The sequence below is a fragment of the Medicago truncatula genome, chromosome 6, assembly GCF_003473485.1.
Source record: "Medicago truncatula cultivar Jemalong A17 chromosome 6, MtrunA17r5.0-ANR, whole genome shotgun sequence".
NCBI lineage: Eukaryota > Viridiplantae > Streptophyta > Magnoliopsida > Fabales > Fabaceae > Medicago > Medicago truncatula.
Window position 1 is genome coordinate 26,462,116 of NC_053047.1, and position 15,078 is coordinate 26,477,193.

Consider the following 15,078-nt stretch of genomic DNA (forward strand, 5'->3'; position numbering starts at 1 on the left):
AATGCCAGATTCGTGCTTAGAATAAAAAAATGAAGAGATTGGTGTAAGATTCGTGAATTTCTAGTGAGATTAGAGGTTGCCGGAAAACTGGAGATCTCGCCGGAGAAGATGAAGATTCCGGCGGACCTATGAAGGTTCCGGCCAGATCTTCATCTTCTCCGGCCGCTCAATCCAGAAACCGGCGGAGGAAGGGAAGAGAGAGGCGAGAGCTTCTCTCACTAGGATGAGAGAAGAGAGAGAAAGAACTTAGCAAAGTGATTAAACCGGTGTTAGCTTGCTTATATAGACCACTAGACCGGACCGGTTCAAGACCGGTCCAATCCCTTGCAATCCTGAGCGTTGGATCTAGGGTTTCCCTCCCTGGATCAATCCAACGCTTCCTGTGCATCCAGGCCTTAGGTTTTGGGCTTGGGCCTCCTTCTGCGCAGATTCCTTAGTTTCTTGTTAGTTTCTTGCTATTTTCACCTTGCTGTCTTGCTATTTGAACCCGTGCTTGTTCAATTTTTCTCTTAAAAATTCTAAAAATTCATATGTGTTCTTTAATTCATTTTTGGTATTTCTTGTGATGCTTTTACACATTAAAAAACTAATAAAAAATGTATGTGATAGTTCTTGATGTTTTTTTTACTTTTTAATTGAATTTCTTGTGCATTTCTTGTCACATTGTGTTCATGGTATCTTGGTGCATGATATGAGTGATTAATATGCAATTTCATGTTGAATATGCTACTGATTGTGTAATTGCTTTACTGTTTTTGATGTGATTTGTTAGTTTCTTGTGTCGCAAGTATTGCATTTCCTTTCATGTTTTGGTTATTGTTGTCATTTTTACCGTTTCGCCTCGTAATTCTTTGCTTACTTTTCTTACCATTTTACAACTTATTTTACTAACATTTTATTTCTTGTTTCATTCACCTCATAAGCATTCTATCATTTTATCTCCATTTCTTATAGTTTAGGTCTTTTACTATTCATTTCTATGTTAAAGTTGGCATGTAAATTTAGGTAGTTTTAATTTCTCTTTTAAATTCTTGCAAGACCATAGAATGTAAACTAGGGCCTATGTAATGGACAATGGACTCTAATGATGTACACCGACACGCACAAACGTTGTATGTTTACCGCTTTAGATGTATGCTTAGGAAACGCGATACTTAGAAAAATATCAATTTTCCAAAATAAGTAAATTCCATCACTTGAAAATTTTTCCTAATAAACCTTGGAGTCAAAACTCCATTGAATTTTCCCTTTATTTTCTTAATCAAACTCAAATGAACTCTAATTCCAACTTAGACCTTTTTAATAATAATTGAACCAACCATTCACCATTTTCTTCTCTCATGCCTTTACGGCCTCATTCTCTTCTTCAAAACCATTTTCCAAAACTTAAAATCAATCAAACACACCAAAAATATTTTGAAAGAGAACTACATGGAATTTTGATCCCTTAAAAGGGTATGTAGGCAAGAGGTCAAAACCTCTCCAAGTCCAATAAAATAAAAATCCAAACACTTCTCCCCCCATTCTTAACATAAGCAATTTCTTTTTCAATAAAATAGCATTAAAAAAATAAAGCGTAGACATAAAACTAGGAAAGCGGTTCCTATAGAATACTATAGTCGTTACGGGTGCCTAACACCTTCCCGTAACGAAAACGACCCCCGAACTTAGAGTTTCTAAGGGTTTTCTCAATTTTACCCTTCCCAAGAAAAAATAGAGAATATCAAAGATTGAAAGGTTCAAGCCTAATTAATGACTTGACACCCCAAAATCGAGATAACACGGGTACTCTACGTCTCCAGAAGCCAAAGGAAGCGCTGCTAGCCATAAACACAAAACAGATAAGTATCCTCTTTTATTCAAATATAATAGACTCGAAATTTGGATGTTTTTCTACAAAAGGAAAATCGAAAGGGTTCATTACCTAATCCCATTTCGGACAAAATTCGAATATGAGGATCATTTAAGTGCAGATGCCATCTATATGTATATAGGCTGTGCTTGGTCGCAGTTACTCTGTCTTTTTCCCTCTTTATAAATCTTTGTTTCATCCCCATTATACTATCACAAAATAACCATTTGGGATAGGGTGGCCTAAAGGCCAAGGCCAACGGACTAGTTGGCAAAACAAGAAACCTCGTTTTAAAATGAAATGCAAAAAGATATTTACTAGGGGTAAAGGGTGGAAAAGACATCGAAGGAATTTTTTCGTGAATCTTATCCTTTAAAGTTTTAGCCACATAATGAACTGTCCTCTTTAGATGGAGAAGATCATATACAGTTTGAAAGAAATTTTGAAAAGCTTGAATTTCTCGAATACCTTTGTTTTTCTTCGATTTTTTCTGCACAGTGTGAAAAGCAAGGATCAGTTCAGGAAGTAGAGTATCAGGATCTATACGATCGGATTGGTGCTTAAAATAACACTGCCACCATCGATAGAACACTTCCGTGCATGTAAAAGATGAAGTAAATGGTATGGGTTCGAAAATAAGCTTTTGCCGTTGAGCCCGACGCAGGGTAGACCTCCAAACATGCTCTATGAGAGGTTTCCTCAAATCATCTAAGCACTTGTACAATGAACTTGGCTTGATCTGAATTAAGCCAAATTGCCTAGCCACATGGTTAGGTTGATAGCTGTACACACCGTATGGGCTTCCATCAGTTACTCGACTAGACAGAAAAGTGGGGGTGAGGTAAGCTTCCCAGATGGCATTAATATCTACTTCTTCTTCAGTAGAATCAATTGGGAATCTTGATGTAAACCATGAAGGGCCATGAGATCTAGCAGTAAAGGGAGCCATCGAAGGTGTGAAAGACGTGCAGCCTAAGAAGGCGTTGTAAGCCATTGCAAACAAATCAAGAGAACTCCTATTTCCGTACTGAAGCATGGCCAAACCTAGACCTTCGATTGACATATTATCATAAGCTTTCGAAAGAGCAGGGGGCAGGTGGACTGCCAACTTTGTTCTGAAAGTGGCCAGAAGCCACAGTTGGAATAACCAGATAGGGCCAGGAATAATGAGACTGCTACCAGGTTGGAAATCCTTTATGCTAGATGTAACGCCCTAATTGTTATTTAATTATTTTTAGTTGATTTAAAGTCTTTTATATGATTTTAAATCATTTATGTTGATTTTGTGGTGTGGTGTATTTTATTAAATGGTTATTTTCATTATTTAATAGAATAAGTGGAGAAATAGAATTATTTTGGAGTGTGGGAGTTAATTAGAATTTAATAAAAATTAAGGGAGTTTAATGAAATAAAGGGGGAGTTATAGTTTTAGGAGTGAGGAAAAGAAAAGGTCAGAAGCAGTTTTACGAGAAACAAGTTTTGGGAGAGAAAATCAAGAACAAGGGTGAGAAGAACAAGTGGAGTCAGAGAATCCGATTGTTGTGCTTTTATTCATCTAAATTAAGGTAAGGGTGAGGCTAACCTTCAATGATTATAATATATGATTTCTGAAAATTGTTTGATTAGAATTGTTCTTGAAAAATAAGAATTGGGAATTAGGGTTCTATACTGATTTTGGAGAAAAGAGTAAGGATTCATGTTAATTATGCTTAGAATTCATATTCAGATCGATTTTAGGAATTATAATGTTGCTGTAATCCGAATTTGGAGAGGTTAGGATGGTTGGAGAAAAATTGGGGGAAATTGCAAGATTGTGAGAATGAGATGAATTGTTGTTGTTGATGCATGTTTTATGTTCCTTTAGATGCCTAATTGTATAATGAACCTATAAACAATCTTTGGAAACATGTATGGGCATTGGGAGATCAAAATTGGGAGTTTTGGGGTGAAAAATGGTTTAAACCCGTGAAAAATTATGTAGAAACGATGACTGTACGCTTAAGCGAGCCGGAAGCGAGCCGGAAGCGAGCTGTAAGCGAACAGCTGCTGTAAGTAGTTCGCTTAAGCGAAGAATTGTTCGCTTAAGCGAAGTGCTTTTTGACAGCATTTCTTATTTCGTGTTGTTGTGTCTTTTTCACACGTTTCTGTTTTGAATTGGCCTTTGGTGTAAACATGAAAGTTGTAGATAATTTTGTTAGCTTTCCAATGGCTTTGGTTTGACTCAAAAATGATTTTTGGTTTAGGAGTTATGATGAAAATACTCCAAGTAGGTCTTAGGGAAATCTTATGAAAATTCAGCACAACCATTTCCAAGTTAATCCAAAACTTATGGGATAATTCCAAGGCTCAAAATTAGAAGTAATATGAGTGCAATTAAGGTGTTTAAGAGTATTTAACCCATGTTGTGAGTTGACCCTTGGGGTAGGAATGGAGGTTGATTATAGTACTGTTGATGTTGAGTGAGTCAGATATAATATGATTTGATGTTGTTAGTAATGAGATATATTTGTATATGCATTATGTGGATTATATAAGATGTTTAAGTTGATGTTGATTATCATTTGATATTGTTATATCTTGAGATGTTTATGTGCTGCCTATGTTGCTGTTGTAAATTGATTAAGCTGCATGTGACGGTCTAAGATGTAAGATGTCGTCCAAAGTATTGGAGTCTTAAGTTGTTGATGTTGACCAAGTTGTGGAGTAAGTTATAATTATTTATGCACAGTCTTCGTTGTCTACGTTGTCGTTGATATTGCCGTTGTTGAGCTTAGTGAATTTGGAGATGATTGAGTATGAAACCAAGTGAACATATACTATGTTGAATGAACTTGATGCATTAGTTTGATTATGATTAATTGTGTATTTTCTGGAATCATTGGATCAATTATGATGGATTATTGTTGACTGTGATGTATATTTATATCTGTTATCTGTTATCTTGCCAATGCCTACCAATCCTGCAATGGATACGACATCTTTTGTTAGTTCCAACTCTCGTTTGTCTTGCATTCATAATCCAAATGTTGCATGGCATTCATGATATTTGAAAATGTGCAAGCGTATTTTTACGTCCAAAAAACAGTGCAAATGTTGATATTTAAGTATCTTCGTCCCGTCAAGCCAAAGACTCCGTCTCTTGACCCTCCGGACAAAGAAACTTAAATAGGGGCAGCTGTTATACCCCGATTTTGGACCTAAAAATACTCGTTCAAATTTCTTTTCTACTACTGATAATTGTCAATTTACTGTTATGTTACTCTGAACCTTTACTCTCTTTTCATCTGCATATTTTACTGTCTCTGTCTCAAAGTATGTTCAACAATGATTTTCTTGCATAAAGCTATCCAAAGTGTTTTTCTTGCATTACAAGTCATTTGAAAAACTCTCTGAATCATTGCATTACTTTTCTTGCATTTTATTTCAAAGCATTTGCAAAAATCATACAAAAGGGGTATTTTGGTCATTTCCTACAGTGGAACCCATTTTAGTCCCTGTGTTTGCCTCTGAGTCTTTTCAATTTGTCTGTACAAATCATTGTTGAGTCTTTGTTTAAAAAGTCATTTCAAAATTGCATCTGAGTCAGTTTGAGTCAGTTTAGTCCTAGGGGCATTTTGGTCTTTTCCTGTCAAAATTTCGGTTTCTCTTTACGTTTTGTCCAATTTACCAATTTTAGTCCAATTTTATTTTAATTGCATTTTAGTCCCTGAAACAGTTTCTAAAATTGCATTTTAGTCCCAAACATTTTAAAATTGCATTTTTAGTCCTTTTTCTTATTTTGCAGTCCAGTCCTTCAATTTTCTTATTTTTGAAGAAAGGTCCCCAAGTCCAAATGGTACAAGGCCAAGTTTGTTATGTCCAAATTACAGGTGTCATCACTCCATTGGTCCAGAATCACACATGGCAGCCTATAAAAGGTGCATTCACCGCACAAGTCAGAATCAGAGAAAAAGATCCACAGAATCAGTGCCACATCACAAACAGAATCACCATTCTCTCTCTCCATTCAGTTAGATCAAAATCCAGAATCACAAAGAACGCCAAGAACATTCAAACCCTAACCGTTTCCAAATTCCACCAAAATCATCACAAATCAACACAGATTCAATCAAATTCATCACGGTTCTCAGAGATTCACACAGAATCATCATCATTGAACCTTTACCTCTGCAATTCAAGGCGCGAATCCGCCATTGTTGACGGCGGACTCAAGCACCGATCACAGAGATCAAAGTAAAGAAGAAGAGGGAAAGAATTAGAGATTCAAACCGGCGAAGAAGATAAAGAAAGCAAACCAGTGGAAAACACCGATTTATTTTCGGTTTCAAAGCGATAAAGCAACAAGACGAAGTTTTCCGAAGATCTCAGTTGAAATCTCCGATTAAAAACTCAGGTAACGTGTAAACCTTCTCCTTTTCTTCTCAAAGTATCAACGAGAACAAATCCACGTAGATCTGTGAGTTTCTTAGAAGTTTCTTTCAAAAAACTACAAAACCTAAAAAGTAATTTTCAAAACCGTAACACAAACTTCAGTTCAAACCTTGCATGTAAAATCTAGTGCCATATTCGTGTTCAGGACAAAAAAGGATATCTGAAAACGTAAAAAAATTTGAAAACGGAGAAGTTCGTTCAACTCCGGCGGCGGCGCCGCCACCCTTGGAGGAACAAGCCTCACCGGAGAAGATGAAGATCTTCCACCTTTTTTCCAGAATCCGGCGAGAGAGAAGAAGAGAGAGGTGAGAGCTTCTCTCACTAGGTTGAGAAAAGAGAGAGAAAGAACTTGTAAAATGAAATAAACCGGTGTGAGCATGCTTTTATAGACAACTGAACCGGACCGGTTCAAGACCGGTCCAATCCCTTCAATCCTGAGCGTTGGATCTAGGGTTTCCCTCCCTAGATCAATCCAACGCTCCCTGTGCTTCCAGGCCTTTAGGTTTTGGGCTTGGGCCTTTTTCTTTGCAGTTTCTTACGTTTTTTTCTTTTTTGTGCTATTCACACCCTGCATGCTTGCTATTTGAACCTCTCTGTGTCCAATTTTTTCATCCGTGAAAATTCTCATGAGTATTTTAATGATTTCTTGTTATTTTTGTGTGTTTTTCACATGTTTAAATTGGCAAAAAATATATGTGTAATCTTTGATGTGTTTTTACCGTTTTAATTGATTTTCTCGTGTTTTTTTCTCGTCACATTTTGTTCTTAATATTTTGGCACATGTTATGAGCAATTAGTATGCAATTTTATGTTAAATGTGATGTTGATTTTATGATTGTGCTACTGTTTTGGTATGATTTGTGTGTTTCTTGCATTTTAAGCAACTTTTCTTCTCATTATCTCTTGGTTATTCTCATCATTTCTTTACCATTTCATTTCATATTCAATTGATTGCTTTTTCCTATCACTCATGTTATATTTTTCATCTTGTCTTGCTAACATTGTTGACTCATGTTTCACTCATCTCATAGCATCTTACCACATCATTCTCATTTCTATTAGATTAGGTTTTATTTCTTGCAATTTTTCTTTTTTTGTATTTCCAATGGTTATGTAATATTTTAGGCTAGTTTAAATTCATCTTTTAAATTCTTGCAAGACCATAGCATGTATTTAGGACTCGATGTAAAGGACTATGGACACTATAAGTGATGTACACCGACACATGCACACACCCCACATGGATATTCTAGATGCATGATTAGGGGATGTATGCTTAGATGTATGCTTAGGTTTTATAACACTTAGACAAAAATCATTTTCCCAAAAAAAAATGTGAATAACCTCACTTGAAAACCTTTTTTCCAAAATAGGAGTCAAAACTCCTCATTTTCCTTTTATTTTCTTAAGTAAAAATCTTAATGAATTTTAATCATACTTAGACTTCATTTTGCAAAATAACTAATCCCAAATAGTCGCCTCTGAATTAAGAACACCACGATATACTATCCATGGATATACTATCCCATTTCCATTCTGGCACATCTAAAGATACCATCATACCAGCAGGTTTCTGATGCTAAATCTTCGACTTCTGAAAAACTAAGCAGGAATACACAAACTGTGCCACATCTCGTTTCAAACCAGACCACCAAAAAATCTTCTTTAAATCGTGATACATCTTCGTAGCTCCTGGATGAATACTCAAGCTACTTCTATGACTCTCCTCAAGAATCATTTTCTTCATCTCTGCATCGTCAGGAATGCAAATCTGACCTCGGAATCTCAACACACCGTGATCGTCGACTTTAAAGTCACCGTCTTCAGTCTGATTACTAGCAACCAACAAGTCTACAAACTTGACATCAACTTTATGTGCCTCTTTAATACTTTTCAAAAATTCACTATCAATCTTCAGCATTCCCAGTTTCACTTTCTGAGGTGACCATTCACAAACCAAACTCAAATCTCTGAATTGTTCAAGTAACTCGAACTCTCTGACCATCAAAGCGGACATATGCAATGTCTTCCTGCTCAAAGCATCCGCAACAACATTAGCTTTACCTGGATGATAATTCAAACCAAAGTCATAATCTTTCAGCAACTCTAGCCATCTACGCTGCCTCATATTCAATTCCTTTTGATCGAACAAATATTTCAAACTCTTGTGATCACTAAACACCTCAAACCTCGAACCGTACAAGTAATGTCTCCATATCTTCAATACAAAGACCACGGCCGCCAACTCTAAATCATGCGTCGGGTAATTCTTCTCATGAATTCTCAACTGTCTTGAAGCATAAGCAACCACTTTACCATCTTGCATAAGCACGCCACCTAAACCCAACTTGGACGCATCACAATACACCACGAAAAGCTCATCGGACTTCGGCAAAATCAATACTGGAGCAGTTGTCAAACGTTTCTTGAATTCACTGAAACTGTTCTCACAATGAACATCCTACACAAAAGTTTTACCTTTACAAGTAAACTGCGTTAGCGGAAGTTCTAACTTGGAAAATCCTTCAATAAACCTTCTATAATAACCAGCCAAACCCAAAAAGCTTCTAATCTCTGTGACTGAATTAGGAGTCTCCCATTGCGATACCGCTTCAACTTTAGACGGATCCACTGCAATACCATCACTAGAAATAACATGGCCAAGAAAACTTACTTCCTTCAACCAGAATTCACACTTAGACAATTTAGCATAAAGTTTCTTCTCTTTCAATACTTGCAAGACAATCTTCAGATGCTCAGCATGTTCTTCTTCAGTCTTGGAGTAAATCAAAATATCATCGATAAACACAACAATGAACCGATCCAAAAAGGCATGGAAGATGCGATTCATATACTCCATAAACACTCCAGGTGCATTGGTCACACCGAAAGGCATAACTTTATATTCATAGTGACCATAACGCGTTCTGAAACCTGTCTTCTGCATATCTTCATCTTTCACTTTAATCTGGTGATACCCTGATCTCAAATCAATCTTGCTGAAAACTTTTGCACCCACTAACTGATCCATCAAATCATCAATTCTTGGAAGTTGATACCTATTCTTGATAGTTACCTTTTTCAACTGACGATAGTCAATACACAATCTCATGCTACCATCTTTCTTCTTTACTAGCAAAACTGGCGCTCCCCAAGGTGACACACTTGGTCTAACAAATTTCTTTTCAAGCAAATCTTCTAATTGTTTCTTCAACTCAGCTAACTCGGACGCAGACATACTATAAGGTGCCATCGACACCGGCTTCGTTCCAGGTACAAGATCAATAGAAAACTCAACTTCCCTCTCTGGAGGCACATCAGGAATTTCATCTGGAAAAACATCAGGAAAGTCGCAAACTACTTGTAGTTTATCAATCACTGCTGGATTCTCAATAGATAAAGAAGCCATCAACGAAAACATCAAAATACCATCGCGTTCCATTTGCTTCAACTGCTTAGTAGATAAGAATTCTGCACCACTTTCCTCTTCAGCGGAAGAGAAATACACTGACTTGCTAAAACAATTGATATGAACATGGTTGTACTCCAACCAATTCATACCCAGAATCACATCCATACCGCTCAAATGTAGACAAACTAAATCCATTTCAAAATCACGACCAAACATAGACAAAGGACATCGCAAACATACGAGAGAAGTAGTCACCGAACCCTTAGCTGGAGTTTCGACAACCATCTCTCCAATCATATCAGACAATTCAAGACCCAAAGCAGAAACACAATCGAAAGCAATAAAGCAATGTGTAGCACCAGTATCAATAATAACAACTAAAGGAGTATTATTAATATAGCAAGTACCTCTGATCAAACGATCCTCATTCTCTGTCTTAGTACCAGCCAGAGCAAAAACTCGACCCGTAGTAGGCGCCCTATTAGGCTGCTTGCATTGGGAACCAATGTGACCCTCTTCATTACAGTTGAAGCACACAATATCATTACGCTTGCAATCAGCTACAATATGATCCTTCTTGCCACACCGGACACATTTCTTGATCTCTTCAGGACAAACATTACTCTTGTGGCCTTTCCCGCCACAGTTGAAACAAACAATATCCGCAGGAGCATCCTTCTTCTTTGGCCGCCTATCATCGACCATTCTCTGTTTGCCCTTATCAGGAGGGGCACTTTAAGGTTTAGGGCGACTCTGCTGGCCCTTGGTCTTTCGCTCATTCACAACCTTGTAATGAGCCTTAGTATCCTCCTCGTAGATTCTGCAACTATTCACTAAATCTGGGAAAACTCGGAGTTGTTGGTATCCGATCGCCCTCTTAATGTCGGGCCTCAAACCATTCTCGAACTCGGAGTTGTGGGGGTAGAACTTTGCCAACTCCACGCACTTGGTAGCATACTCAGTCATAGACATGTTTCCTTACTTCAGCTCAAGGAATTCGATCTCCTTCTTCCCGCGAACATCTTCCGGAAAGTATCTTCTCAGGAACTCTCTCCTGAACACAGCCCAAGTCACAACAGCTCCTTCTTGCTCAAGGGTAGGTAGAAGACTAACCCACCAGTCATCAGCTTCCTTAGCTAGCTGATGAGTACCAAATCGTACCTTCTGGACCTCAGTGCACTGCATCACACGGAAAATCCTCTCTATCTCCTTAAGCCACGTCTGGGCTCCATCGGGGTCATATCTTCCTTTGAAAGTTGGAGGGTGATTCCTCATGAAAGTCTCCAACATCCTAGTCTCAGCAGTCACACCAACATTAGGATGATGTCCAATAGCTTGTGCTACAGTCTCTAGTGCAGCAGCAATCGCAGCATCGTTCCTTCCTGCCATCTCTGATATTCTACGACAAGCAGCAACGACAACATAAGATAGTAATATAAATATTACTAACACTCGACAAGACTCTTCTAATTGACCGGACGGACCGACCTGCTCTGATACAAATTGTAACACCCCGTTTTCCCAATATGAAAATTTCATAAACAATTATCAAAGTAGACAACATAAACAAACGTAATATCACATTTAACATAATCCAAACCAGTTAAATAACAATTTAACCAAATAACTTAAACCTTGCAGTGGAAATTATTTCATAATCCATAAAACGTTTTGGCACGTAGGCCCCATCAAAATATTTCAACAGTTAATCCATAACATTATAAAAATAACATAATAGTCACGTAAGAGAATGAAGCATGCATATCAAACACCTCATCCCGTTACGTATCAGAGCGACCTAGACGACACAGTGAGACAAGGCCACTCACAAACAGCAACTGCACACTAAGCACGATCACCTGCAAGTTACTCATACGAAGAGCAACATTTTCAAGCAGAAGGGGTGAGATTTCATAATACAATAACATTAATCAATGTAATTTCAATTCATAATCAACATCTTAATCAGTCTTAATCAACATAGCATCTTTCATAAACATTTATCACATAATCACAACTTCAATTTTCATCAATAGCATAAAACAGCTTTAAACTCGACAATGCGACAATGCAACTTAGACACTTATATGCATGTGGTACCAATCGTCATCATAAGTATTAATATACTTTAATCGTGCGGAGGACAAAGCTCCTAAAACGTGCGGAGGACAAAGCTCCTAATCATGGTGAGGACAAAGCTCAATGAATGCTAATGCATGGACTTAACAACAAAACACCTTAATCAACTTATCACTTATACTTCCAATAATTTGGTGTTCATCATCAACTTATTCATAATCATGCAACTTAGTTAAATAACAATTGCAGCATAATCAAATCACATCAAGTTAAATAACAAATCATTCTCAATAGTTTCTTGATCATTCAACAACAATTCAAGTAAGTATAATTCATTCCATAATTCACTTCATAATCATTTAACAATTCATAAAGCTTCACAGTTCATAATCTTTATCTTTGGTAGGTCGCACAATGTACCTAAAGTTCCTTTCTAACCAATCCAAACAACTCAAGTCTCACAATCCACTAAAACACTCAATTCTAGAAGTGCTCGCGAGGCGAGAGCATCTGCTCGCCATGGCAAGTACAAGCCAGCTTCCCAACTATGGTTGTTCCAGGTTCAAACTCATTCCAAATCATTCCCTAAACAATAGTAGGCACCTAAAGGTACTCAAAGGCATCTAAGGTTCAACTTAAAAGTCAAAAACTCGGAAATCAACATGCTCTCTGGTCATGCTTGCTATGGCGAGTAAGGTTGTTCGTCGTGGCGAGCTGTACCAAAAAGACTCGCGAGGCGAAGGGAAAGGACTCGCGTGGCAAGCGATGAAGTTCATCACTCGCGAGGCGAGATTCTAGCTCGCTATGGCGAGCGATGAGTTTTGGCTCGGACATGATGCACTTTCTACACGAAAATCATCATCTAACAAGGTTCTAAGCTTAATCTCAATCCCAGAATTCATCCTAAACATATTCTAAGGTTGTAGGACGGTTTCTACATCAATCTAACACCATTTTACCATTTGATCATCAATTTTTAGGGTTTTGACCTAATTCCAAAACCTTTCTAAATCGATCCTAACTTTGTCAATTAATCATCAGAATTACAATTGTAACACCCCGTTATCCCAAACTTAATAATAATAATAAATAATCAGAGTTAAACACGAACGGGCATGTCACACTACTTTTCAAAATTTCTTAAATAGAATAAAATACTATTTAATTAAAACAACTTCATAAAATATCAAAACATAGCAGCAGAATAGTTTTCAAATCTTTAACATCGTAAACATCCAACAACATTTTATGGCACGAAAGGCCTGATGAGTCATTTATATGTTATTTTAATATGCTTTTTAGTTTAGATTTTATATAAATTTATATTAGTATTAATTCCTTTTTAGGATAGTTTACTTTAAAATGCAATCTATTATATTTCAGGAAGGAATATTTGATGGAAAGAGTCTTGGAGCAAAAGAAAGGGATTTGGAGCAGATTGGACACAAAAACATGAAGATTGGGAAGCAAAATATATCTCCCACAAGTCAGAAGCTTGGCACGGCCCGTGCTAGCCTTGGCACGGCCGTGCCACCCTCCAGATGCCTTTTGCTGCTTTTGCTTTGACTCCAAGCTATTCTATTTTGGCGCACAATCTACCGAGGAATATTCTAGGAATATACTTGCTTAGATTTTAAGTCAATTGTGTACTATAAATAGAGTAGCTAGCCATCACTAATATTCATCTTTACTTGGAATACAATAAGTGACATTTGCTTTTCTAAATAAAGTTCTTTTCCTTTATTTCTTTGTCTTTTACTTTCATGCTTTCTCTCTTCTCCCCCATGTCTACGATGAACATGAGTGAGTAGACTTCTTCTTGTCTTGGGATTGTTGGATAAGTCTAAATGACATAATCCTAATCAAACCAAGCCCTAAGCCTTAATCTTATGTAACCCTAATTTCTTATCTGAATTCACCGTCTTAACATGGATTAACCATTATCAAACTGTGGAAACGAAAGTGGAGGGTTTGATAATTGTTCGTCCATTATTCCAAATATCAATTCATAAAACGAAAGTGGAGTTTTGATATTCGAACAAGTGAATTCAGACAAGGATTGCAAAGTCAGCGAAATAGGCTTTGCAATCTTTGAGACATATAGTTTCGATCTTCAAGGGAACCAATAACAATCAAGTCAGCGAAATAGGCTTGGTTGTTAGAGGAACCAAAATCCAATAGTAATCAAGTCAGCGAAATAGGCTTGGTTGCTAAAGGAACACATGAGAAACTGTCTTGAGAAATTAGGTCTAACATAACATTACAAGCTTACGGCTTCGGTTTGAGAAGGACTTGTTATTTAGATGAAACCAACGATCCCAAGGCTCTTTTATTATATTGTTTTTAACCGTTTAAAAACCCCCAATTTACAACCTCTTCTCTCTTCTAATCATCTCTAAAGGTTAACTAAATTAAACTACTCCCTGTCGGAACGATACTCTTTATTACTACTTCGGTAAGACCGTGCACTTGCGGTTTTATCCCATCAAGGCCTCAACATAAAGTCAACAACATTGTTCAAATAACAATAAAAAGGCTCCACAACATAATTCCAAAATTGATACACAAGGAATGAAAAATAAATATAACTAATTCCCATCCCGTACGTATCAGAGCCCTAGACAGTTGAGCCACCACACCTACTACTCAGAACCACCTGCACGTTACCCACGGTCGAGGCAACATTCAAACAGAAGGGGTGAGATTCACAATCAACAATAATAGACATAAAATTCATCAATTGAATCTAACACCCTATTATAATCAACAATTCAATATTTAAATATATTTCGTGTTCACATCAAATTCATCATAATCAACTTCAACCAATTACGTAGAAAGTATCATTCAATCACCGACAATGACTCATGCAATGACATGACAACACCACTAAGACTCCTCGACAAATGCAACTAGACACATGCATGTGGTACCATATTCAAGGCCGAAGCCCTCACCGCTGTTTGAATGGTTAAAGCATTCATCAGGACCTAGGTCCTCACCGCTTTGAACAACAAGGTGTTCCAGGACATAAGTCCTCCCGCTTTGAATGACAAGGCGTTCCAGGGCAAAAGCCCTCCCGCTTTTATATGCTTATGCAATGGACTCCACTTGTGTATATCTACATACAACTCAACAATGCATATATATGTATATGACTTACAACTTCACAATTCAACAACATGTATGATTTTAATTAAATATAACATACATCCCAGTCAACAACAAATCATCATAATCAACCAATAATCTTAGAAAAATGCATAATTAATTATAACCATGCTCAGACATCAAGATCATTTAA